At 43.4% G+C, this 25208-nt stretch overlaps 1 protein-coding gene and 1 long non-coding RNA gene across 5 annotated transcripts in view; one reads left to right on the top strand and one right to left on the bottom strand.

Annotated features, from left to right (window-relative positions):
• LOC138497667 (uncharacterized) overlaps positions 1–4095 on the bottom strand; it is a 56676-nt gene extending 52581 nt beyond the window's left edge. Inside the window, exon 1 of one of the 3 annotated variants that reach the window (XR_011278633.1) lies at positions 3954–4095. This is a non-coding gene — a long non-coding RNA (uncharacterized lncRNA). The remainder of the gene's footprint in view (positions 1–3953) is intronic. The other 2 variants (XR_011278634.1, XR_011278632.1) reach the window with 2 other exon arrangements.
• Positions 4096–4156: 61 nt separating this feature from the next.
• IMPA1 (inositol monophosphatase 1) overlaps positions 4157–25208 on the top strand; it is a 319632-nt gene continuing 298580 nt past the window's right edge. The window contains exons 1-2 of one of the 2 annotated variants that reach the window (XM_069621274.1): positions 4157–4282; positions 18316–18397. The gene's annotated coding sequence lies outside the window, so the exon portion shown is untranslated. The remainder of the gene's footprint in view (positions 4283–18315; positions 18398–25208) is intronic. The other variant, XM_069621273.1, reaches the window with a different exon arrangement.

Here is a 25208-nt window from a genome sequence, read left to right as displayed (position 1 = left end):
TCTTCAGATCTTGCTTCGAGTGTCGCAACCCTCTTTTCTAGCTCTAGCACTCTAGCTTTTAGATCCACCATGGTCTCTGATGTTTCTTGGAGCCCGGTTTCTGCAGTAGTTACTCTTTCTGCCAAATTGTGTCTATGAACGACCTTAGTGCAGCTATAGCCTCTAGTACCTGTCCATCCCAGTTGTCTTCTGGGGCCTTTTTTTTCAGCGGATGGAGTCGCTTCTTCCTGCATTAGGACTTGCAGCTTGGTTGCAGCAAAAGAATCCATGATCGTTGCTTTTGCTTTACCCTTAGAGGGAGACATGGTTGTTTGGGTATTGCACCAGATGGTTGTCAGTTCGTTGCACAATATTCCAAGCCTCTGTTCTTGATGACCTCTCAAGGAAGTGGGGTTATGTTTGAGCAGTCTGTAAGGCTGTGCACACATTGAGTACTATTGGGCTGAGTTCAATGCGCTCATTCAGTGATCGCTTGGCAAGTGATAGTTCTCCACACGTGGCTGCTGGGTTCCCAGGTGATCACCGTTGGGGCTGCCGGTTCTCCTAGTCGCACACCCACTCCAGTGCAACTTGTACCCAGCTTTCAGGTCTCACAGTTTCCTCATTTTTTAGCACTTCCTAGTCTTGGGGCTCCTGTGGAGACCACCATGTAACTTCCACCTTTCAGGAACCGATTGGTGCACTGAGATCGGGTCCACACTGTGTCATGGCTGGTGTACAATCGCGCACTCCCCGTTATTCAGCTTCTGGATGCAGCTAGAGTGCAGAGCTGATGAAGTCCATTCCCACTGCGCTATGGTGTACTGTAGCAGTGGTGCGGGCCTAGCTGTGTTCCCCTCAGGCTTTCCTGCTCTTTTCTTGCCCGAGGACTCTTTGGTCCAGTGTGGCAACCACTATGATTGCCCTTGCTGCTGCATGTGTTGCTGTGGTCACCCACTGCGCTGCCTCCTTATCCGCCGCTTCGAACACCGATTCTAATGTGAATCCAATCTTATTTTGCTGGGGCTTCAAAGTGCAACAAGCCACCTCAGTTATGCTGGGCCAACCCCCAATGCGCGTCGCCTCTCAGGCCAAGAGCTTGTGCCGTGTAATAATGACTTTTGGCTCAGCATTCCACGTGGGGGATCCCGCAGCCCGACCTTTGCACAGATTAGCGCCAGGAAGTGTGCTTGCGGCTGTAGCCCTAAACGTGGACCGCCGTGCTCCTCAATAAGTTAGTATCGCTATGTTGCGGCGCAGCTCACCTTATCTGCAGCACTTGGGGATTCCGAATCTTCCCTTTCCATTCAATATTCCCCCTTCAATCCACTACCGCTGCTCCCATGGTTCGTTCAGTGGGGGGGAAGTCCATTCGCTACAGGGCGGTGCAGCAATGTTGCCACTACGGACCGACAAGATCCATTAATCCTCTGCTTTCGTTGCTCCCTGCCGTCGTTACTTCATTTCCTGCATGCAGAGTCCGGTCACCCTGCAACGCGTGTTATGAACTACTGCATCCCTCTCAAGCTCATTGTCCGGCGCACTAGCGTTGGGAGCAGAACGTAATGTTCGCTACGTTTCCCCCTTCTACAGCACTCACTGCCTCCAATGCTGCGTTGGGTTTCGGTACTTCGAGCCGCCTCTGCCCTGAGTTTCTTGCCACCTCGGACTGCGACACCTTGCCTTCCGTCTAGGTCTCGTAACTCGACTTCCCCTCCAGGGACGATCTCCTACCTACGGTGGAGGGATAGTTCCAGGTCTTCTTTGTGTGCCCACGTTTTTAGGAGAGTCACAGTAGTTTGTGGACCATCCCCCTCATCGCTGCAGGTCCTTGGCGGTGTCTGCCATCTTGCTCATCTGGGTGGGATCCTTTCGGGAGGCCTTGACAGCGATATCCGGCACTGATTCTCGTCGGACTGTTTGTAGAAGGATGGGAAACCCTTTCTTTTTGCTTGGGAGAACTTTTTATTGCATTTCGTAATGTTTGTTCACGGCTGTAGGATCAATTCTTTGTTTTGTATTGATTAGGTTTATATAGCGCTTTACTCCAAAGACAAAGATCTCGGCTGGAGCTCAGCACTGCGACCTCCTCAGGCCATGCCCCCTGGACAATTCATGGATGTCACTTAGAGTGTGGCGTTCTGTGTTTTTACTTTTAAGCTGACTGGTGCCCAATGACTCGAGTGAAAGCAATGACTTAAGGGAAAGCAATGATAAGGCCGCGAGTAATAGGTTGTTAGAGAGTAATAAATAAATGGGGGGCATCTGTCCATTGTTGGTTAGAGAAGCCTTTTTTCTCCTTTCTTAATGAGAGCTTGGGTGGCCAATATCTGAAACCATTTGCTGTCCAAGCCCAAAGCACCCTGTGCCACCAGGAGAATGAAGGCAGGAATCAAAGGGTGCATTTATCAGGACATTTCAACCATTCACAACCTGAGACTACACCTGGGTGTGCAGCATAAACCGTACAACACAGCAGCTCAGTCCGCCACACACTTCAAAACGTGTCCTCCCTTCATGCTAGCCAACCATAACTGCGCCCCTTGGCACCCTGCTTCAGAATTAAGCAATATTGAAGAAGCTGCGGAAGTCGCATACACTTATCACACATCAACCATCCTCACAAGGGAAATCTATGCCAGAGGGCATTTGTGCATCGGCATGCATCTGCCTGGGCAAATTATTAAAATTACAAGCATAGCACCACTGTGCCCTTTATATACAATAAGCACATTCTCACAGGGACTACGCGACACTGCAGTGTTCATAAACAGATGACCGAGTCAAATTTGGAGTATCGCCGGTCTAAGTCACTCTTTACTTCACAGCAAAGCACTGGAATGATTTGCTCGTACCCACAGAAGGTGCGTTCATGTGTACGAGTTGTATATGCACCATACCGTACACATAGCAACGTCGCAGACAAGGGCACCACAAGCACGTGGATATTGGATCACTTTAAAAAGTTAAAAAGCAACCGGTATTTTGCAAAAAAGGTTTGTTTAGTACATTAAGCTTCTGTCGTTCAAGAATGAACATGCACTGCCCTCTAGGGACCAAGGAGGGTCTAAGTGCTCTCCCAAACTAGAAATCAAAATATGTTAACATATAACAGTGACAGCAAGATAACAAATACGTTTTAGCCTTTAAAAAAAAACAAAAAAAAACATGCCCTTTTTCACAAAATATCACTCTACAGTATGGTTAGTTTTAAGGTGAAATACTTAGTGGTTATCTTGCTGGCAAGAATGGGTAGATATCTGCACTTTCACTACATACTAGCATAGCATAGTATACACGAGCATGCAGGCACCTAGCCAGTGAGACAACACAGGGAAATTAAGGAACTCTGTCCTATACAGAAATAAGGAGGGGGCGGGGTGGTTCAAGAAAGACATCTTGTGGTATAGGTAGACCCCCCACAATGTAGAACACTGCACCGGTACAGAAATCATGGCAAGGGAACTTCATGCCTTGGCACATCCCCCAATCAGTGGTACATATATATCATTCAGGGCCTGCGCAGTGCAGAAAAAAGGCAAGCATGCGGCTGTGTTAAAAAAAAATATATTTTTATTTTATTTTTTATCTCACTAAACCGCGGATCCAGGATTCTGCGTGGTCTTGCTTCCAAGAACAGCACGTTGGCCCGTGCTAACTTCCATTCAACGCGATGACAAGGGCCTCAATTTCCAACTGGGCGAGTTCATTGTGGTTCAGACAGTGAAAGCCGTGTTGTACGGGTAAGGGTGAAGAAAGATAGCTATGCACTGTACAGTTTTGTAGAAAGTCCATGAATACAACAAACAGCCACTGCCATTTGGAGGTGGAAAACATGCAAGTACTGTTTACAAACAATAAATCCTACTTGCTGGCAGCAGAATTTGCATAAAATATCTGCCCTGAAATTTCCTGGCGTGCGCTGCACGGCCATAAATCACTTCTGTTTTGGGGCGGGGGTACTACTTACTAACCAGCCAAGGAGACACACGAACACCTGATGTTGCTGCAACCAAAATCAAAATCGAAAGAACAAAGTCACCGGCACCTAAACATACGTGTCCGTGCATGGCATGGAGCTCTACTTCCTACATGATTTTCTTTCTAGGCACACAGACGCCATACGTGGAAAACGTCCATTCATCATGACGCCTTAAAGGCATTTCATAAAATGTCGGCAAACTTTTAAACGCAATGCCAACTGGTCTCATAGGGACTTTAAATGTGTGTTTCAATTGATAATGAAGGCAACATAAGGTCTCTCTTTACCAGAAGCTCCTTTTCAGTTTCCAGGCAGCATCAGGTGAGTGCATGCGATCCAGTTCTTGTAATTCATTTTATATGCATTTCTTTTCGCGTTCATTAACTCAGGTCATTCTCACCCCTTTGGTATATTTGCAAGAGTGGCTCTTTTGCAACCTTTGGAAATGCACGTTGAAGAGGCTGAAGCTGTAATTCGTTGTATTGCACTCGTCACATGTTTAAATTAAACATTTCAAGTACGTGACTTTCTAAACATCTGGTTTTGAAATTACACAGGCAGGCTGTTTTTGTTATTGTAGACACCGTAGCTGCTCCGAAGTTCATTCACAGTACAGTTCAGGCTTTGGAATGCTCGCAGACACAATAGCTGCTGTGCAGCTACTACACAGACCATGGTCTGGTGTAAGTGACGTATATACAAACACCTGCGCCGACTAATGATTGCAGACGTGCTACTGTCTCCAGGTCCAGTGCCTACTCTGAAAGTAATGATTTCCCAGGGCTAATGGCTGCAGATCCGGTGCATTCTCTGAGTCTAATGACCCTTCTGTGGATAATGACTTCAGGCACAGTGTCTGTTCTAGGTCAAATGGCTGCAGACTTAGAACCAACGCCCCGTGAATATCCTTTCATTATAGTACGTACCTGCTCATTGGCTACATCTGACAATACCTGCCCTGAGGCAAATAATTACAGATACAGTACCGGACTTGGGATACCGATTCCAGACACAGTACATAACTAATGACGTTTGATACAGTACCTGCTAATACGTTACATATCACAGAATACCTTTCCTGGGGCTTATATTTAGAGACGCAATACCTGTTCTGCGACAATGATGGCATGCACAGTACGTACTCTGGGTATAACGATTCCAGTCACAGTATTTGCTCTGGAGCTAATGGTATTTAACACCATACCTGCTCATGAGCAAATCTGGGGGTCAGTGACGGCAGAAACAGTAAAATCCCCATGCACCCTTTCCTTTCCTCTTCCTAATTCCCCCCTGACGCCTTGAACCACACTCTCTGAAATGAACGAACAGCGTAAAGAAGTGATCAGTAGGGATAAACCATTGTGCCACGATTTTCAAAACGTGATTGGTGCAACTGATGGGATGCTCATTGACTTCACTTGCGCCAAAAAACGTGGCGAACTGCGCACAAAGCATATTTAAATGTGCAGGGGGTGGAAAGGGGGTTCTGGACATTTTCAAGTAAATCCCGATTTTCAAAAGAGGTGCACTTTACAAAGCACAGGGGGAAACACATTTCCCTGTGCCTATTTGGAACAGGTGCAAGGGTTTAATAAAATGTATGGGAAGGTCACTTCTGATCCTCTCATGCAATGGGTGAGTGAATGCTGTGTGTGAATAAGCGAGTACGTATTGAGCCAAAGAATGTGTGTGCGTGTGTTTGTGCTGGGCCAGGGAGCTGATTTTGGCTGGTGAGGGCAGCGCAGTAACAATGCACTTTTCAATGGGTATCCATCATAGATGCCAGTACAAAATGCTGTTGATTTTTTTTTTTTTTTGTTTTTAGAAAGGATATGGGGCTGCTCTGGCATTTTGGTGCCCCCTGTCTAGCCATTCTTTGTTGTGGTATGACATTTTTCTTTTTTTTTACTGGGATTCTATGACAAAACCAGCATGATCAGTGTTGTTATGCATCTAGACTGGCATGTAGGGCAGTGGGCAGTCAGTCAAGCCATTTCTTACTGTGGCGCAGCTTTTTTCACTGGGCATCAAGGGTAAAGCAGACATGATAAGCGTTATGCATCTAGATTCGACTGCATTGTGCAGTGTCAGTGTACACAGATGGGGCAGACGGGTTGCTGGTCAGTCTTAGTCGCTCTATCTGGAACCCAGATATTTTGGGATGTTTTGAAACAGGGGGACCTTTTCTGTGAAGCACCTTCCTACATGTTCAAACCAACACAGGCAGGACAGCAATTCAAGTAAGAGAACAAAAAACCACCAGGTATACGCTAAGCTGTAACAAAAAGGGGACAGATTTTAGGACCAGTGATATCAAAAACGAGTGCAAGGCAAGTATAGTACGTGGAACTAACTTGGATATCTGGGCGCTAAGCTGTTATCCTATGTCTTTGCGGTGGTAAAAAAACTGTGTCTTCCCCCTAAATTGATAAAAGAAATAATATGGGGTTGATAAACAAGTATAGACAACCACCCAGAGTCCCTTTGACGAAAGAATCTTACCCAATGTAGTTGAGGGGAATTCCTGTAACGGAGAATGACCGGACAATGATCCAAGGAAAGGAAGATAAGGATCAGACTAGTAGTGAAGAGAAGGGGGAAAGGTTAGTAAGGGGCTACCCCCGGGTGGCACAAGGACACTCTAACGACTATAATGTAGGCACCAATACTACAAGGCTGTAAGGCGTCCCAAACAGGTGCTTGATTCTACCTTCTGAGCAGGGTATTTGTAAAAGTCACGATCCAGAAGAATCCACAAAGGATCGTAGGCGAAGAGCAGGAAGAATGGGAAAGTCAAAAACGCAGAGGCACTAACTTTAATTAGAAGCGCTGGTGTCCGGAAGGTGCCGTTCTATAGGGGAAACCGGAAGTCCTACAGCGTGTGACATGGCGCCTCGCGTCGGTTAACCAAGGCAACCTGAGGCTTTCCTCAACGCAGACTCCTAATCACTGAAGAGGTCGCATTATTTTATGGCGTTGCTGTAATCTGTATGGCAACTGCCAATGTCGCAAGAACGAAAAGGGAGTTTTGCACTGTCTGCCGCGTGAACGTTTTGTTATTTCACGAACCATGACATGCAGCCAGTTTGGACATGTTTTCTTGTTGTGACAAGACATTTTTAAAGGCAAAGCCCATTATGGCTCTGCCACACACTTCTGTGTGGCAGAGTCATAATGGGCATGTTTTCTTATAGTATCATTGCTGGCATTATGCGCAAAGCAAACATGAATCCTGTGTGAATGAATATATGCGAATACTGCCATATATTGGTGCAGTCAGCATGGAAATGTAATGTATTGATTGTGAGGTTGCTGGGTTCCTGCTTTTGACTGGGATGGCAAAGAATTCTCGCCCAGGGGGTGCATGCTATGTTTAGGCCTCTGGCTTCCACTTTGGCCCAACATAGTCTCAAGCTTCACCCTTGCCACATTGGGGATCATTCAGCACAAGTGCAACTAAGCAAAAGCTGAATGACAATCGGCATTAGTCTGCAAATCATTCTACAAACTCTGCTCTTAAGTAATCAGTAAGTCATCCCCAAGTCATCAAGAACAACCATGTTTCATGGCAATGTTCTTGAAGTAATCAGCAGGCCATCCCAGAATCATCCCCAAATCATCAAGGACAAACATGCAATCTCTTGAAGTGATCAGCAAGTCATCCTAAAATCATCGGGAACAAAGAGTTACCTAAAATAGGGATAATGTTAGCATAATCATTTAGTCATCCTAGGCTCTTTCCCAATCATCACCCACCATTCTGAGACATTTGCTGATGATTTTAACAGCGTGATGACATCTGATGATGTGGGAATGACTTCTAGTGTAGTTCGATTATCATCGGATGACTCAACGAAGGTCTTTAAAGACATCCTTTTAGACCAGTGGTACCGTGGTGCTTTAATAGTTCTGATTGGAGCACTGCTGGGACACTTTATCTGTTGCTATGCCACTCCTGCCTTCTTTTTAATCACCTACTATGATTCATTCCTTCAACACTCTATCATACATTTTCTTCAGTTTTACAGCAATACCCCATTTCCTTTCTCTTCTATTTCTGCCCCTTATTTTTTGAGCCATCTGTCAAGATCATCTTTTGCATGTAAGTGATAAGAAATGTTGATTGATACAAACGTTGTCATGCACATAATGTTGTCCTTAACATCTTTCACACAGAGCATTTCCCTGAAGCAGGGATCAGAAACATTTGACTATCATATTTTTGTAATAGCTCTCCATCAGCCCTAGCCAGAATAGATAACTGTGATGGATCATGGGAGTTGTCCCAAACATGTTGCAGACCCCTGACCAATAGTTGCAATTTTTGCCTGTGGGTCCCTTTTTTCACTTGTGTTGCTTACTTTATCCCCCCTAATCTCCCACCTTGCATTGCTGGGAGACCAAGAGCAGACTCCTCACCATAACAACCCCTTTCCTATAGATAGACAAAATAAGATATGACTGTTCTCAGTGGTGGATGCTAGCCGCAACATCAATTCTGGGCACTTCCGGAGGAAATCCTGTCACTGGGACCACTGATGCCAGAGGCTCACCAATATTGCATGGGGCAATCACTTGCTGTGTGCTAAATGGCACAGGGAGCCCTACCTGGGCCTCTCCTGGTGGATGGAATTCAGCAGGGTCTTGCCAGGAGGCTCGTGATAGATTAGGACCTGTGAACACAAGATGGAGAACACACGCTCTGCCTACACCCCAAGACTATGGAACTGCCTCCCAGTCAGCATCAGACTCGCCCCCACACTCCTATAATTCAGAAAAGAACTCAAGACCCACCTCTTCAAGGAGTCTCTCTTCAACACCTTGTCCATCACGCCACCTGTCTCGGTAGATGCCATCCGCCACTCTCCTCCCTGCCGCCCGGTACAGCTGTACCAGTGCTTTGTGCCCCTCTATATCCTACCGCCCGCTGTATACCTGTCCTTTTGTTACCACTGAAAAGTGCTCTGTTAAGGATGTGCACTGTTGTATACCTCTGTAAAGCACTCCTTTGCTTCTCGAAGCTAGGTCCACGCTCAATAAATACCATAATATAATAATAATAACATGCAAACAGACTTGGATCCATGTTCGTGCTATTAGCCCACACCTTTTATTTGTCATGGTTACGCCCTCTGATGTCACCGCGTGTATGTGTGCGTAGATGCGCGTGGGCAAGTTCGCACATCGCTCCTCCTGCATCATCACATCCCTTTTCAGCTTTAACATATTTAAACTTTCATGCATGCATCATGTCCTACACCATAACATAGTCCTTCACTCAGCAGCTCACCTTTGCAGGAGGGGCTTCCTTCCATTGGTGCCAGTACCCATTTGTCCGGGTGATTCATGAACATGTCCTCTTCCCTGACTACCTCATGAGATTTGACTGCGGGTGAAACTTAATGCTCAGATGGGGAGTTTACCATGTGTTGAAGGTGATAATTCTCCACTCGCCATTGGCCTGAAATATGAGGAGTTTTGAGTGACGGGAATGATGTCTCTGGTTACCGTAATCCTTTGCTGTCACCGCTATTGGTTGTGGGTCAAAGGAAAGGTAAAACTTCACTTGCAGCCTTTCTTTCTTCACTCCCATCCCTGGGCATGGATTGCAGGGGAGTCGGGGGTGATGCCGTGCCATTTGCTTGACAGGGTATGCACCTTGCAATGATGGTTTTGACTGCGGGTTCCAACCCAGGAGACCAAAACTTTTCTTTCAACTGGGCCTTTCTTTGCAAATGGCGTGGTGTCCAACATAGGCCAGGAGTACATGCAGTCCTCCTTAAAAATGGGGTGGTGGAGATGGGTTCTCGTAAGTTCAGGGAATCCAGAAAATTGTCCCTGGCAATGAGTGGAACAATTTTCTGGGGAGACACCATTGTGAATTCCATGTTTGAAATGAACAGCTAGACTGCCTTTAGGTACAGGATCATCCTGAGTGCAGCCACAGGAAAAAGAGTACCACGCTTTTCCCACCTGGAAATGTCCAGAAGAGACTAAATATCACTCCAGAAAACCTTTTCTCTGAAGGTTCTGTGGCTGGTTCTGTGGCTATGGTGTTTTAATCAACCTTGTACCTGGGGGCTGGTAAGAGAACTCAATGATGTAGCCTCTTATAATTCCCAGAACCAAGGATCTGAAATGGAAGCCTCGCACAGCTTTCTGAAGAATCTCAACTAAACCCCTACCCCTTCACATTTTCTCAGCTCATGGAGGCCTGGGTCAGTCAGGTCCTAGTTGCCTTGTTTGGGGACCTGGCTCTAGTGGAGGGAAGAGCCTTCGTTGGGCCACCCCAGAAATTCTGCTTGCATAAATGTAATTTGCAAGCTACTAGCCAGCCATAAAAGTCCCCTGTCACCTCAATTCTATACATACTCAAGGCATGCCATTTCTTACTTGCCAAGAATCAAATATCACTAGGAAATGGCTAGTGGAGAGAGCACATGTTGCACCCTGCCCTCTATGATGACACAATGGCTTGGTTCCTGACCACTGAGATGACCTGGAGGCGGCTGGATGAGATCTGACCTTCTTGCACAGAGTGTCATCTGATTTGTCCTGCTTATGCACCCTATTGACCTTCTCCTATAGCTCCTCACCAAAAAGGTGTACCCCATTGAATGGCAGATGCAGGGCCACAGTTTTCTGGGATATGATATGATATATGATATGATATTTTATTTATACCATGCCCATACATACGTGTTTCAAAGGAGGGTATATGTCTTCTTGCATCTACCCACGTCCCCATAGTGTGGGCTGCAGCAAGGCCAGGTCCGAAAGACATTCAGAGTGAAGATGCTGAGTTTGCAAGTGGCTGTTCTAGTCTACGTCCAGCTTGCTCTGGAGCCCTTGAGAATCATCCAGGAGAGGCTGGGTGGTGTAACTTCATAGATTTTGATCCTCATTGCAAGAGCCCAGCATAGTTCGTCTTGAGTGCTCTGTCTATCCCCTTGTCAACATCTTCCCGAACCTTCCGAAGCCATGGGTGGCCTTCCAGTTGGTGACAAAAAAAGGAATCTACCTCCAAAGTTGTTGGCAAGTTGCCTCCCCTGTAAGAGGCTACAACTTTGTCATTCGATGAGGCACTGAAATGTGTTCTGGATCCTTCATTCCTTAAAGAGCTGTTTTTTTTCATTTCTTTAACCATTGGCGGACCCCTTGTTGCTGAGACCCTTAATTGTCTCACTATAGGACTGGTTGCCATACTTGCATCAGCCTTGTAGAACTGCATCCTCTAGGACACGTGTGTTAGCACTGCTTCTACTGTCTCTTTATACACATAATTCCAAGTGGGATTTTTCCCAGCCTCGTATGATGTGGAGAAGGAAGAAGAGGAAGCAGAGGATGTTGAGGATCGGGGATTTGCACTTCTGCGGGCAGCTTTGCACTTTTCTACCTTCCTATCTTCTCTCTGCATCTGCCTTATTGGTTCCTTATTGGATCAGTCCTCGAGTTATGCTGCTTCTTCTTTCTGTTCAGTGTGGAGACAGAAGGGGAGCTTAGAAAACCAGGGACTAGGTTCCCTATACTTCTTTTTTGCCATGTTATTTCCCACAATAGCTGTCCTGTACACTAAGCTTCCCAGCACTGCGGAGAATGTTTTGCAGTATCTTTGGCTCTGGGAATGCTTGCTCAGCATCACGCACCCTATCCACTCTGTGTTGTATGAGGAGACTAGTTCAGGGGCATCTCAGCCTTAAGCTCCCTTTTCTGAAGCAGCCTTCTACCTGTGGGCCAGCACTCCATTTTCATGTACCGTGGTACGCCGGTACAGCACACCAGACCGACCTTTGAGTCCCCATGTTGCCCCGTGAGTCCCTGGCATCTGGCACAACTCTGCCTCAAGGGATACGCCTATTCACCCAGAAGCAACACTGGCCAACATGCCATGCTCTCCGAAGCTCAGCAAGGGTCACGTGAGACCAATGCTTCTAATTTGTTCCTTTCAACTAAGGCAAACCTGGCAGCTCCCCTCTCATAGATGCAGTTGGATCGGACAGAGTAAACCTTATTGGTCTATAAGCCCCAGCTTGTGAAGTGCCATTGCCTACTGACTGCACAGATGTAGATAATGGTGATATTGATTACCTGGATCAGTTGGCAGCTTTGGCATCAGTGTGCGATCTGTCTGTAGGGTATTGATTTCTGTTATTCAGTTGGAGGACCTCCACACACTTTTTTGTGGACTGGGTACTGGGTTGGCCCGGCCGCTACCAGAGAATGGGAGTATGGAGCAGGATCTTGCTGGCACATGCATGGGGCAATAGCAGGCCTCAACTACACAATTTGTATACAGGAACATACACTTTCTGATCATGCTGTTTATTTCTTCCTTACTTCAGTTTCCCTGTATGTGCCTCTCATTTCTATGCATTGGGTCTGCATATGTATTGTTTGTACTAGCACAAGTGTGTATTACGTCTTCAATTGTTAGGTAGTTATAACATGTGCAACATTACACAATTACCCCTGACATCTTGCTACCAACATAATAGAAAGAACCCCTTGTAGGTAGGGGCTTCTTATTCACATTATTTTCAGATGTGATGTCATCAGTGATGTCGTCAATGATATTTGTGATGTCATCTTTGATGTCTGGGTGTTAGTCTTAGCAATGCACGTAGATGGTGCGAGTTATGGTTGGTAAGTTTACCATAATGGGGCAATGTGCAGTGTTTTTTGGTGTCACTGTGAATTATAGCATCCCTTTAATAAAGTTTTTTTTTTTTTTTACCGAATGTACAAATATATGTATATGGCAGAGAACAAAAACAAAGGGGCTAAACATGTGATGTCATCAGTGACATTTGAGATGGTCTGGGTGTTAGTGTTAGCAGTGCACAGTGGTGACGGCAAGTAAGGGGGCTCAGTATGCCATAACTGGCGAATTTCAGGGGTTTTTGGGTTGTAAGTTGAAGCATAAAGGGAAGGGTGAAGTTTTTTTTTTTATGAGGGGAAGAAGTTTTTGGGATGGCAATTTAACCGTAACGTCCCCGTAACAAAGTTTTTTTTTGTAGTGAATTGTATAGGTTTTTGGAAAAGGAACTTAATCATGACATCGTGGCAATGAAGTTGTTGAGCAGAATATGCATTGTCATTATGTGATCTTGGGAGATATGTAGTGTAATCTACGTACTTGATATACATTTAACATAGAACATACAGAACCCCCCCTACCTATTGATATTGGAAAGGGACGGACTGAGTGCCTGTTTGCAGACGGGGGCAGACAGGATCAACATTACCCAAAGAGCCGGGGGGTATCTGAAAATGTACTATTGTCTTACACAAAAAGTGTGCAACGTAGAAGAAGGGCATAAAGATATTGTAAGTAGTAATAAGTAAATATGGAAACGTGAAGGTGGGAAAAGAAAACAACACATTTAATAACCATGTACAATGAAGTGGATGGTACCAAAAAAAGAAGAAAGGATGCCTCCACTGTAATGACTTCACAGAAATTCGGCAGGCTGGAACGATAGTGGACGGACGCAGTAGGACGAAGGGAGATTACATCAAAAGAGTGAGTGCAGGTCATTTTTTTTATGTGGGAACCCTTCTGTTCTTGTGACTCAGAAATGGATATTACTTTGGAGTGGCTGGAGAAGAATATCTAGTATATCCCGCACGGGGAAATGTCAGAAGACAGTGACAACAATAGTACACATTGTATTTCGTATAGAAAATAGTGACCAGTATTGTATAGGCATTTAACTTATGTTGTTTTTGTTTTCAATAGACCAGGAAAAAAAAGAGGAAAGGGCAACAAACGAGATAGAAGAAGACAGGATAAAAAGGACAGAGCAGAAAATGGACATATTGAACGACAATTTTAAAAGTGTACGGGAGTTTGTGGAAGACATTGTGAGAGGAAATGTTCGGTACCATTGCCCCACCTGCACCTGCCCTGCTTCTCCATTTCCTAGTGACCCATCCCCCAAACCCTCAAGAGGAAAATAGACGTTTCGACGAAGTATCCATCCCTTCTATCCCTCACAAATCTTCTCATAACCAGCCCGTGTTAAATCCAAATTCCCCCATATTTGTTTCAGTGTCCGCTTCCCCCGCTATTTCTTTAGAATGATGTGTGTGTGTCTGTGTTGTTTTAAATGGTTTTGTACAGTAGTTGTAGAGAAAGAGTTTGTGTGTACATTTTATTTTTTAAAAAAACACGTAAAATGTTCGCGATCAGCGCGCTTGTTCGACCTATCCACAAGGAATGGAATGTGGGTGTTATAAAGGCAATACACCTACCCTTACTAATGTCAAGTAAGATGGATTTGATGTTTGACTGTACCATCTGATGAAAATATGAGTACATAAACAGAAAGGGGTGCCCAAAGGATATTGTACCTCGGCGAACCGCTTGGAAAACGATATGATACATGGTCGTAGAACACAGCAGATCTCCGGAATGGGTGTAAATGAGCAAAATGGGAGTTTGTGAAGGACAGTATAGCTGTCCGTATCGGGCGCAGCCAAAATGGTGCCGTCCGTAGAACAGGCGCGGTGGCAGGCAAGTTCTCAGGCAAACAAAATGGAGTTGTCCTAAGGACACTGGAACTGTCCGTACAGTGAACATAGCATCTGTGCATATGCGCAGTACAAATGTACGTATAGCGAACATCGCGCCTGTTCCTAACTGTCCGTCCCACTTGTGTCACACTTTGAATTATTTTGAGGACCCGAAGACTGTCCGTAGGACACTTGGGCGCATGCGCACGTTTCATTCTCTGCATTTGCTGTCCAGGGGACTTTCAGTACTGGCGCTGATGAGTTGAGGACGTCATCATGTGACCGCACTCATGCTGAGCGAGGGGACTAATTTGTGCAGTTGGTGTGCTTCCGCAACAGCACAAAAGTACTTGTAGACACAAGGGAAAGTATTGTAGAGGTAAAAATGTAATTTCACATATCTCAGACAATAGAAGACCTCAGGATTTGCTGTGTAAAATATTTGTACCGCTTTGTAGGGATGAAGACGGTCACGAGGCACACCCCTTCACCCCTACAAATGGCCACACCTATGAGCGCATCTTCATTGTCCCTCTAGCTGTAGCAAATTGAGGTGTACTGCCTTTACTGCTGTAGTGAACAAAAGGACATTAATCGGTATGGCTTCCATGGCTGTTGTTGGGTCATTAGGCTCTGCACCACCCCCAAACCCGCCACCACCACCGCCTCCCCAAGGGCTTGCAGAGAGATATGTGGGTGAGGATATAGAGATTGAGGAAGAAGAGGAGGAAGAGAATGAAGTGGAGGAACCTCGTACGAGGAGCACTCGGCGGGAGTCGTGGGTGTGGCGGTTGTTTTCCATGTATGGGAACGTACCAAAAGCACGTGTGAACCTGCTGAAGTGTAACCAGTGTGAGGTGGTGCTGAGTCGTCGGAGATTTGGTGCATACAGTTTTGGTACGACAACCATGAAGCGACACCTCACTTCGTTCCACACTGCGGACATTCGCAAGGTGCTGCCATGTGAAGAGCGTAGTCGATTGAGTTCTTCCACAGCATACTCCGTGTCCGATCCTCCCACCACAAAAGACACTCCTGTGGGGGAGCGCCTCCCTCCAGTTGCCTCACAAGCCATTCACAATGCTGTTGACCCTTACCTTTCAAAGGTGACAGTAGTGTGCACGTATTGTGACGCAGTACTCTGCAGGGGGGAGAGTTTTCGAAGTGCTTTTGAGGCTGCAGTCGCAGAGCACCAGAAGATCTGCTCCTTACCTAAATAGATCTCACCCTAAATATTTCTCTGTTCACTTGCCCTTTCTTATCCCCGTGGCTGCTGTCCCTTCCTTACCCTCCTTTGCCTTCTTCCCTTAGTGTGCCGTGTGCTGTTAAGCAATAAACGTAAAAACAACAAAAATTACAGAAAAGGCTCTTTTCAGAGCTGCCTTTCTCAGTGTAACAATAGAACTATGAAGTGACAGTCGTAGACCCCCGCGGAGTGCTGAAAAAGTTTGCGGACAGTTGTAGGGGAAAAAAGGGAGGGTGCAAGCGGAGCAAACACAATGAAGTGTACGCTGGGAGTAAGTGGCAGCTCTGAAAAGAGCCTTTTGGTGGTGTGCTGAGTGGGTCAAAACGTGTGGATTGGTGAAAATGGATTGTCACATAGGTTAGTGTGATTGCAAAACAGGTTGCAATGCATTTTGTACATTGCGAAGAAAAATCTGATTGCCAGCATATGTGAGGTGGACTCCATCTCTACGGAAAATGGAAGTGCTGCGAAACAAAATGTCTTCATTGTGGAAAGAGGACATGTCAACATCTCTTAGAAATGCACACACAGCCTTATTCACATTGCGTCTCGCTTTCTCCATTTGTGGACCAAATGCAGAAGAACGCAGCCATATTTGTCTTTGTGCAATATGGGAGAAAAGTATTTGACCATTTGGAAACATGTCCATGAGCTTCGCAAGTCCTTCCTTCATTGTAAATTGCAAAGAAATTCCAGATACGTGGCCTAAACTGTTTTCTCCACAATGAATGATCAGTATATCTGGAGGACGCTCTGTCAGTAAAGTAACACAGAGAGGTAACAAGTCCAGCCATCTCATACCACGCACGCCATGCCAGTTCACTTCCACATGAGGAAATCCGAGATTTATGAACTGGAGCTTTCTGCATGCACTTTCAACAAATGTATCCATGAGTCTCCCAAAATCCAGATAATCTGTTTTCGAGCATGGAAAGCCATGGCTGTGTGGTCTCCTGTGAGGGAGAAGACGGTCTTATTAGCGTATGTCGGTCAGAACACACCTACTGAACTTTATGGACCAATCCCTAGCTCCACTCATTCTCATATCCATGCGTTTCCACTCCTGAATCCCCCTTGGTGATATGTGCTGACTGCAAACTACCGCCATGTTCGTGGACATGTACAGGATCAGAGCGTGGCGTTGGTACATTAAATCACTATTCCCTTTTTTCCCCTTTAAGGTAGGTTCTGAAAAGAGCCGTTTGTTCTTTTTTTTTTTTGGCCAGATACTGTACAGACATCTGGTATTTTATGTATTTTTTTTGTATATTTTGTCCTTGCTTTACTCTTCCAAACATTACAGAACCTTCTCTAAAGCAAGCCTTACATTCCAAAAGAACATTGCATTTCCCAAAGAAGATAGCGCAACACCATCTCCTTCAAAATAATCCGCATTGCTTCGAGCAATGTTTTCATGGCTGCAAAAAAACATTCCAGCTCGTACATGAATGCACGCATGCCGCTATTGATGCTTTGATCGGGACAGAAAACAGAAGTATTGTTCCATTGTGTTCTAGGGAGTAAAACAGAAAAAATTACTTTGGTTGTTGGGAAGATGGTCATTAGTGCTTCAACCAACTGTGCCAAATCTGCCAACAAAGTACGTGAAGTCACGTATCCCAAATGGCAAGCACTGTAGTGCAAAATTACCACATGAGGAGTGGTCATTGTACGCATGTCTCTGCAAACTTGCAGCATTGGCATCAGTGTCAGCGCTCCACACCACCTCCACTCCTCACATATCGAAATGGTGTGCCACATGCCTACTCTCGGCATAGTGTTGTAAGCCTTCCACAAAAATGTCTCCAAGCATCAAAACCCTGACCCTCTCCACCTCTGCCATCTTCAGTGTGCGCACCGTCTTTCGACACAAAAGAGTAATGTGAACATCTCATTGGCTAATGCCTACAGTTGCCTGCACATGCAGGATTTGCTGTAGAAACCCATATGTGACACGCCCTACCAGCGGACAAGCATTGCCTACATGCGGCACGTAACTCTTACCCAGTCCTTCCACCCTTTCTACAGCGGTACCAAAGCGGGTTCCTCATTGGACACAACTAAGCGGTCGAACAATCATCCACCAATCACATTGAACATCGATAATTTTTGACTTCCGCATAACCTGTACATACGTTGTAAGCATGGCTATGTAGGGCAGAACTGAATTTTGTATGTGAAAATGTCAGAGTTGTGTACTCTGTACGGCCTTTAGTTATGGTACTTGCAATGTGATCGTATGAGAATAGTAAGCGCTCCCGATTGCATTTTCCTCTGAGGGTCTCACAATTTTTCTGCATCGTGCTTTTAATGTACAAGTAGAAAATGTTTCCCCATCTAGTACTATACCCTATCGCTTACAAACCTCCCTCCTATGCACAGTACACTTTGTAAACAACAAGGCATTTCCTTACCCTTAAAAGCTTGAGCTATTTTGAAGGACTGACAAGTACCATGCAAAGACTGCACAGAGTGAAATGAAATGTACACGTGCACTGGGTTGAAATATAAAAGGTGAATGCTGTGACGAAAGAAGGACAATCAATCACTGCTGCAAACACACAAAGTAATTGATTTTTCTTTTGATGCGCAGTGAAGCCTATTCTCCTGAGAATCAACAGCATCCACACTGTAGACTACATATCCAAAGAAACCTGGTCATCTTGCACAAAAAAGTAAGTACAGTACAACCTTTATATGGTAACTACTCCTCAAAGAGGCTGTGTGGGTTATTGGTTTAGTTTGGGCACCAAAGCAAGCATTGATTTGTAAACCATTCTACCTACAAATATCCATTTATTGAACAAGCAGAATGGCTGACAAATCCCTGTGTGTTTGGTACCCAAATAACATATATAATGCTTAGAAAGTTAGATTGTGAAATGAAGTTGTTGTAGTAAGCTTTTGCCATTTCAGTTATTAATAAGGGTTCTTGTCACAAGTAGGGCACTTTGTACATTGTAGTAGTATTCAAACAGTAAAGTAGCCTTACCATATCATCGCAAGAGTTCAATGCATGTTGACACACCATGACAAAGAGCTTCCCCATCTGACTCATGCACACATGCACACTGCACACATACATTGGACAACAGATCAAAGTATATATTTTTTCTCAACAGACACCAAAGAATGCCTACCAAAAAGCAGCTCCGTAGAAAGGAAAGCAGAAGTAGAGCAAATAAAAATAAAGGTGCCCAATGTAAGCATCCACCAGTTGTAGAGTTAGTAGAGAATGTTGGTATAAACCAGCTAATGCAGTTGGGTAACAAAATAAAGGAAGTCTCAACTACGGAAACTGTACCTCCTCCATCAAAAGTGTCACAAAACACAAAAATGTTGTCAAAAAATGCCTGGCACTACAGCTAACAATGTTCCTAATAATCCTGATAGTGTAAGAAGAACCCATAGTAAAAAAAAGTATTTTAGCAAAAATGTTTCATCAAAGAGTCCTTCAGAATCTAGTAAGAAGAGGACCGAAATCATCCTCAACCCTAAAACCTACCGTAGATAGTTAATCCTACAAGCTCTCGTGGACAGTGCAATCCTTCTCAAAAGGAAGTTGTTCATATAAGTGTTAAATAGGATGAAAGCACTAACAAAACTAAGTAACAAACTACAAAAGAAACTCAGCAATAAACGGAATGTGAACAAAAATCATTTCTTAAATGTTTGTGGTGGTCAATGGAGTCACACAACAACCACAGAGCCATATTTTAATGAAGAAGCATACAAACAAAATCAAACTAACACAATTGCCATCCATAGTAGTGGACGAGGGTATGAGAAAATCGATACTACCATCCTGGAACAAGAAACACTGCTTACAAAAGTATCCCCTGAAAACTCACAACTACCTCTCGATTCAACAGAACCACACCGTCCCGTATAGAAATGGCCGTGCCATTCCAAACAAAGCTTTCAAATCTTTACATCGGTTCCTCAATCAATATGTAAAAGGTAAAGACAAAAGTAAAATGAAAGTGCTGCAGAATATGGATATTTGTCCAGTGCGGAAAGACACAGGACTAAAAGGACATTCCTTAGCCTTCATTTCTGGGCCTATTTGCAAAAGTACCTTCCATGATATCAAAAGAATATCAATACATCATTCCAATGTAAGAAATGTAGTGTATAAAATATAATATGCAAAAAGTCCAGCTTCAGAATCAGGCAATTTAAATACCACTCTTCTGCATGGTACACCCAAATACTTACAAGAAGAAATTGACCGTATTCAGAAAAAGTATTTTGGAAGTGAGAGCCACTTACAAAATGCAATAGTTTTAGAACATAGTAGCAACAATTTTGTACATAGAAACCTTCTATTACACACATACAGAAAAGAAATAGTAAAATTTGAGAGGTTATCGGCTGAAGTACCAAACCATGTGTGTGTGTGTTGCCGCAGAACGTTTTACAAAAGGAACACAAAAAATGTGGACATATCCTACAAAAAAGAAGACAATGAAGACTCTAAATGGTTTGAATTAGCTTTGTACCTTTTAGCTGAAAACAAATATGAACTAACTGAACGCCTCATATGTTGCAGTTACTGTACTGCAAAATTAGAGAACAACCACACTCCTTCACGTGCTATTACAAATAATTTGGAATTGTTTCCATTACCAAAAATCCTACAACAGCTCAATTTGTATGAGAACATAATAATTCAAACAGTTCACCCATTTCAAGCAATTATACCCCTTCATCCAAAAACAGCAAAATTACCTTCCTCTGAATTGGTGAAAGGCATTCATGGCAAAGTAGTTTATTTGCCATTAGATCTAACGGAAAATGTACACACTCTAGGAGTGGAACGTTCAATAGAGCATTTTTTAATAGTCTTGGTAAATGGAGTACTAACAAAGGACAACACAATTTGGCAACAATTAGTGGACTTACACAAAGTTAGACAGCATTGCAATATCTAAAAGACAATAATGAGTACTACAAGGAAATAAATATTGATGAAAGCTTAAGGGAAACAAACAAAATAATTCAAGAGCCATCAGAAAATGGACAATTTGAACTTCTGGATCCAGCCACAGTATCCACTCTGTTGGACCATTACACAATTCATCCATTGCATTCCAATGAAAGCGTAGATGATGCACTAGAAACTTACCAAATACGACAAACCAAAGGATCACCAATGAGTATTTGGGGGAAAAAAGTATAGAAGCACATGCTTTTCCACTGCTATTTCCTACTGGCAAAGGTGGAAGATACGATGATAGACCTGCTCAGATTGGGGCATCAGAATACCGCTCATTACAAATGTATTCGCAAGATCACAGATTAGACAAAATGTGGAATACATATTCCACCAACTCTGTGAAAGTGAATTAGCAACACTATGTTATGGAGTTGCACACATTCGTAAATCTGGAACCCAATTTCAAAATATGTCAGCTATGCAGTTCATACAAAAAGTACAGGAAAAAGATGAGGTTTTACAATCAAGTATAACAAATTTGTTTGCAAACATGCGTGGTTCAAAAGAATATTGGTTCAGACGGCACGGAGACGTGCGTTGCATGATCAGAAACCTTGGACCACCGACTTGGTTTGTTACGCTAAATTGTGCAGAATATGCATGGGAAGATTTACATGAGTTCCTACGCATAGCAAACAGCAACAAAAACAACATAGATCTATTAACACCTGGAGAACTTTGCTCTCTAGATCCAGTTTTTGTGTCAAGATATTTCCATCATCGTTTCATTGCCATGCTACACTTTATTTGCAATAAAACTGTTCCTCCCCTTGGAGAAGTGCAGCACTTCTTTTGGAGAAAACGATATCAAGCGAGAGAAGCACCACATATTCACATGCTGTTATGGATTAAAGGTGCACCGAAATTTAGGCACGACACTGATGGCACTGTTTTGCAGTTTATCCAAAAATATGTCACATGTGAAATCCCTTCACAACAGACACATAGTGAGCTGCATGGGCATATTTTACAATTTCAAAGACACAAATGTGGCAAATATTGTCGTCGCAAATACAAAAACAAAGGTAAATACTACACCAAGTGCCGCTTTGGTTTTCCTAGACCAGTTACAGAAACAAGTGAAGTAAACAACTTCATGTCTTCAGTTCGACATAGTGTTAAAGGTAAATCACCTAAAAACACGTATTATATAAAAAGAAGGGAAGAATCAAAATATATCAATGATTACAATGCAATCATTGCCCTCTTATGGAATGCAAACATAGATGTGCAGTACATTGCAGACAATTCAATTGCTGTTGCACGATATGTTATAGCCTACTTAACAAAAGCAGAATAAACAGAGCTTCAAGACCTCTGGGATGACCTAGCATCAGACAAAACATTATCACAGAAATTATATAGCCTAGGCATAAAAATACTCTCTCATAGAGAATGTGGGGCCTATGAAGCAGCAGATTGTTTAACCGGCACTGCTTTGTATGGAAAATCAGACAACATAGAATGGCTCAGTCTTGGTCCTGCAAAATCTAGAAAAAGAGTGCTAAAATCATATGAGGACATAGGATAATTTCTGGCAATTGTTTCTAACAGCCAAGACATTCTAAAAAACAATTTACTGGACACATACTATCCGAACAGGAGTACCACTCTGGAAAGTATGTGTCTATACCATATAGCTCAAAACTTTGCATACAAAAATAATGTAAAACCTGATGAAAGCAAACGTAGATATAGAGTGAACGATTGTGAAGGGAGCTTAGTGAAACTTACCAAACAAAGCTTAATTAATTATGTAAAATTATCATTAAAAACTCCTCAACAGAAAGAACTGTATTACATGTCTCTGTTATAACTTTTCAAACCATGGAGAAAAGAGGAAGATAGATAATTATAACTGCTATGAAAATTCTTTCAAAGCAAATGAAAGTATTATCACGGATGTGAACTTTACGCAGTACAAAACAATGTTACACAATGAGCAGCAACAGGAAGAAGAACTTCAGGCCCAACTAGATAAGGACTCTTCCGACAGTAGTCAACCTTCTGTAACAGGAAGTCAAGAACCGCTAGGACAACCACTAATAGCAAATGAGGCTGAAGTAGCTATGGCAGAAGTAGAAAACACCATGTATCAATATCAAGAAGATACAGAAGACTTAACTGTACAACAAGCAAAACTTAACAACGATCAGCGCACCATTTTTGAAGACGTAACAAAACAAATTGTACGTGGTGTACAACACGAAAATAAAGAATGTACCTGCCAAAATTACAAACCTATACTGCTGTACGTCCGTGGCGAAGCTGGATCAGGGAAAACATTCTTAATCAAAATCATCAGCAAGTTAAATCAACAATTGACAAACAACAAACTGTCAGCTGTTGTAACGGCCCCCACAGGTTTAGCTGCCTACAAACTAGGCGGTGTGACTTTGTACAGATTACTACTGCTTCCAGTAGAGCATCAAAATAAATTAGACTACTCCAAACTTTCTGCAGATGCTGCAATGGAATAACGTAGAGTATTGAAACAAATGAAAATGCTACTGATAGATGAAGTGAGCATGGTCTCCAAACTAATGTTGGCTTTGATTCATCTCATATTGCAAGAAGTACTTAAAAATAATAACGTAGAACTCTTTGCAGGGAAACACATTATCGTTTTTGGAGATCTTCTACAATTGACACCAGTGAAAGGTGAACCGATTTTTAAAACCTTAGGCCACAAACTCTGCTGGAAAACTGTTGGTAGCATAGGTAATGTTAACCTTTGGCAACATTTCCAATACAGAGAATTAACTGAGAACATGCGGCAATCTGCAGATCTCACTTATGACAACATCTTTAAAATTATTAGAGTTGTTGGATTATCGCAAGAAGCACAAGTTGTATTGAAAAACCGGCATATACATGCACTTTATGGCGATAATGCATGTGCAACTGATGTTATGGAACAAATAGCGCACAAAAATGTCAATTGTATGGCCTTAATGCCAACTCTTGCAAGCTGTTTCATATTCAATGAAGCAATGTTAAAGAAAGAAATGCAACCAATAATAGAAATTAGGGCCACAGACAAACTAGACGTACATGGTATGACAGTACCCATGTGTGAGCAAGCTACAACAAGACTAAATAGTTTACAAAATTCAATTTCTAACACAGCTGGGTTGGAAAAAATATTGAAATTATCCTTAAATTGTAGAGTAATGCTTAAACGTAACCTTGACGTAGAACAAGGGCTAGTTAATGGAGCACTGGGCACAGTTGTTGGCTTTCAATCATACCCAGCAACATTCAGTTTATAAATATTCACTTTGATAAAGTTTCAGAAGTGAAAAGGATAGGGTGCTCAATTGCTCGATTCCTTCTCTTCAAAGACATGTATGTACGTAGAGAGCAATTTTCTCTAACTATTGCATATGCAGTTACCATTCATAAATCCCAAGGTCTTACCCTAGACAAAGCATTGATAGATATAGGAACACAGTGTTTAAGGAAGGCATGAGCTACGTAGCATTATCACGCTTACGTATACTTGGCGGTCTATTGCTGATAAACTATGATTCAAGTAAAGTCACAGCTAATATTCCTTGCATTCTAGAATACAATAGATCGCGTTCACTGTACACCCCTTATCTGAAACAATACCCTGCTCTAGATAAAGTGAAACGTGGTAAAAGAAAAGTAAATGAAACAGAAATGCAACAGAATTCAACAGCAAATTCCGCAAAGCAAAGAAAAGAAGCTAAATTTTCATCAATTGCCGCAAACATAGAACAACCTATTAGGGAATGTAAACCAGAGACGTCGGCAAAAATGCTACAGAAAAACCGAAAAATGCACTCAGATACAGGACTTAGTAAGGAGAAAGTATATTGGCAGTCATTTTATACACATGGGAATCTACACGTCTAATCTATGGTACTAATATGCTGCAGTGTCTGTAGGCTGGGCCTTGCAGCTTTGGTGAGTAACTTACCACCTACGCTTTACGACCAAGGTACAAGGAGTATAGTTCCTATCCACAACCATCGCTGCATATCAAAACCATGGTACTTGCAAATTAGGTACTTATAAATGTACTTTTCGGACCATCGTCTGCAGCCATGTAGGTAAGACACTAGGGCGTGAACACAACTAGCGCATTACACCACACCCATATCGACTTGTCACTCCACAGTTTATTACTTCAGTCTTGGGTGCAAGGGCTTTGGCCGTGCACCCAAGAGTGTAGTGTCTCTCCACAAACACCTCTGTGATGTGTTTTTTCTATAGGGCTAATATCCTTCAGTGCTTCTGGCCAGAGGCTTCACTCCTAGCTGTATGTCCATAGATCTTACATGGGATGGGTGTGCAGTGGCTTGCACGTCTAGTACTTATAACTTTGTTCTGGCTGGACGTACTCCCCAGTACTTGCCAATCGAAACGCAATACTATGGGTGTATGCATGGGTGGCACATGCTACAGTGGTTGTGGCTAGGGACTAGAGTTTTGGAAGTAAGGCCTTTGGCCATGCACCC

The sequence above is a fragment of the Ambystoma mexicanum genome, chromosome 5q (assembly GCF_040938575.1).
Source record: "Ambystoma mexicanum isolate Mex_15411 chromosome 5q, UKY_AmexF1_1, whole genome shotgun sequence".
Lineage (NCBI taxonomy): Eukaryota > Metazoa > Chordata > Amphibia > Caudata > Ambystomatidae > Ambystoma > Ambystoma mexicanum.
This window is presented reverse-complemented; position numbering and strand designations above follow the sequence as displayed.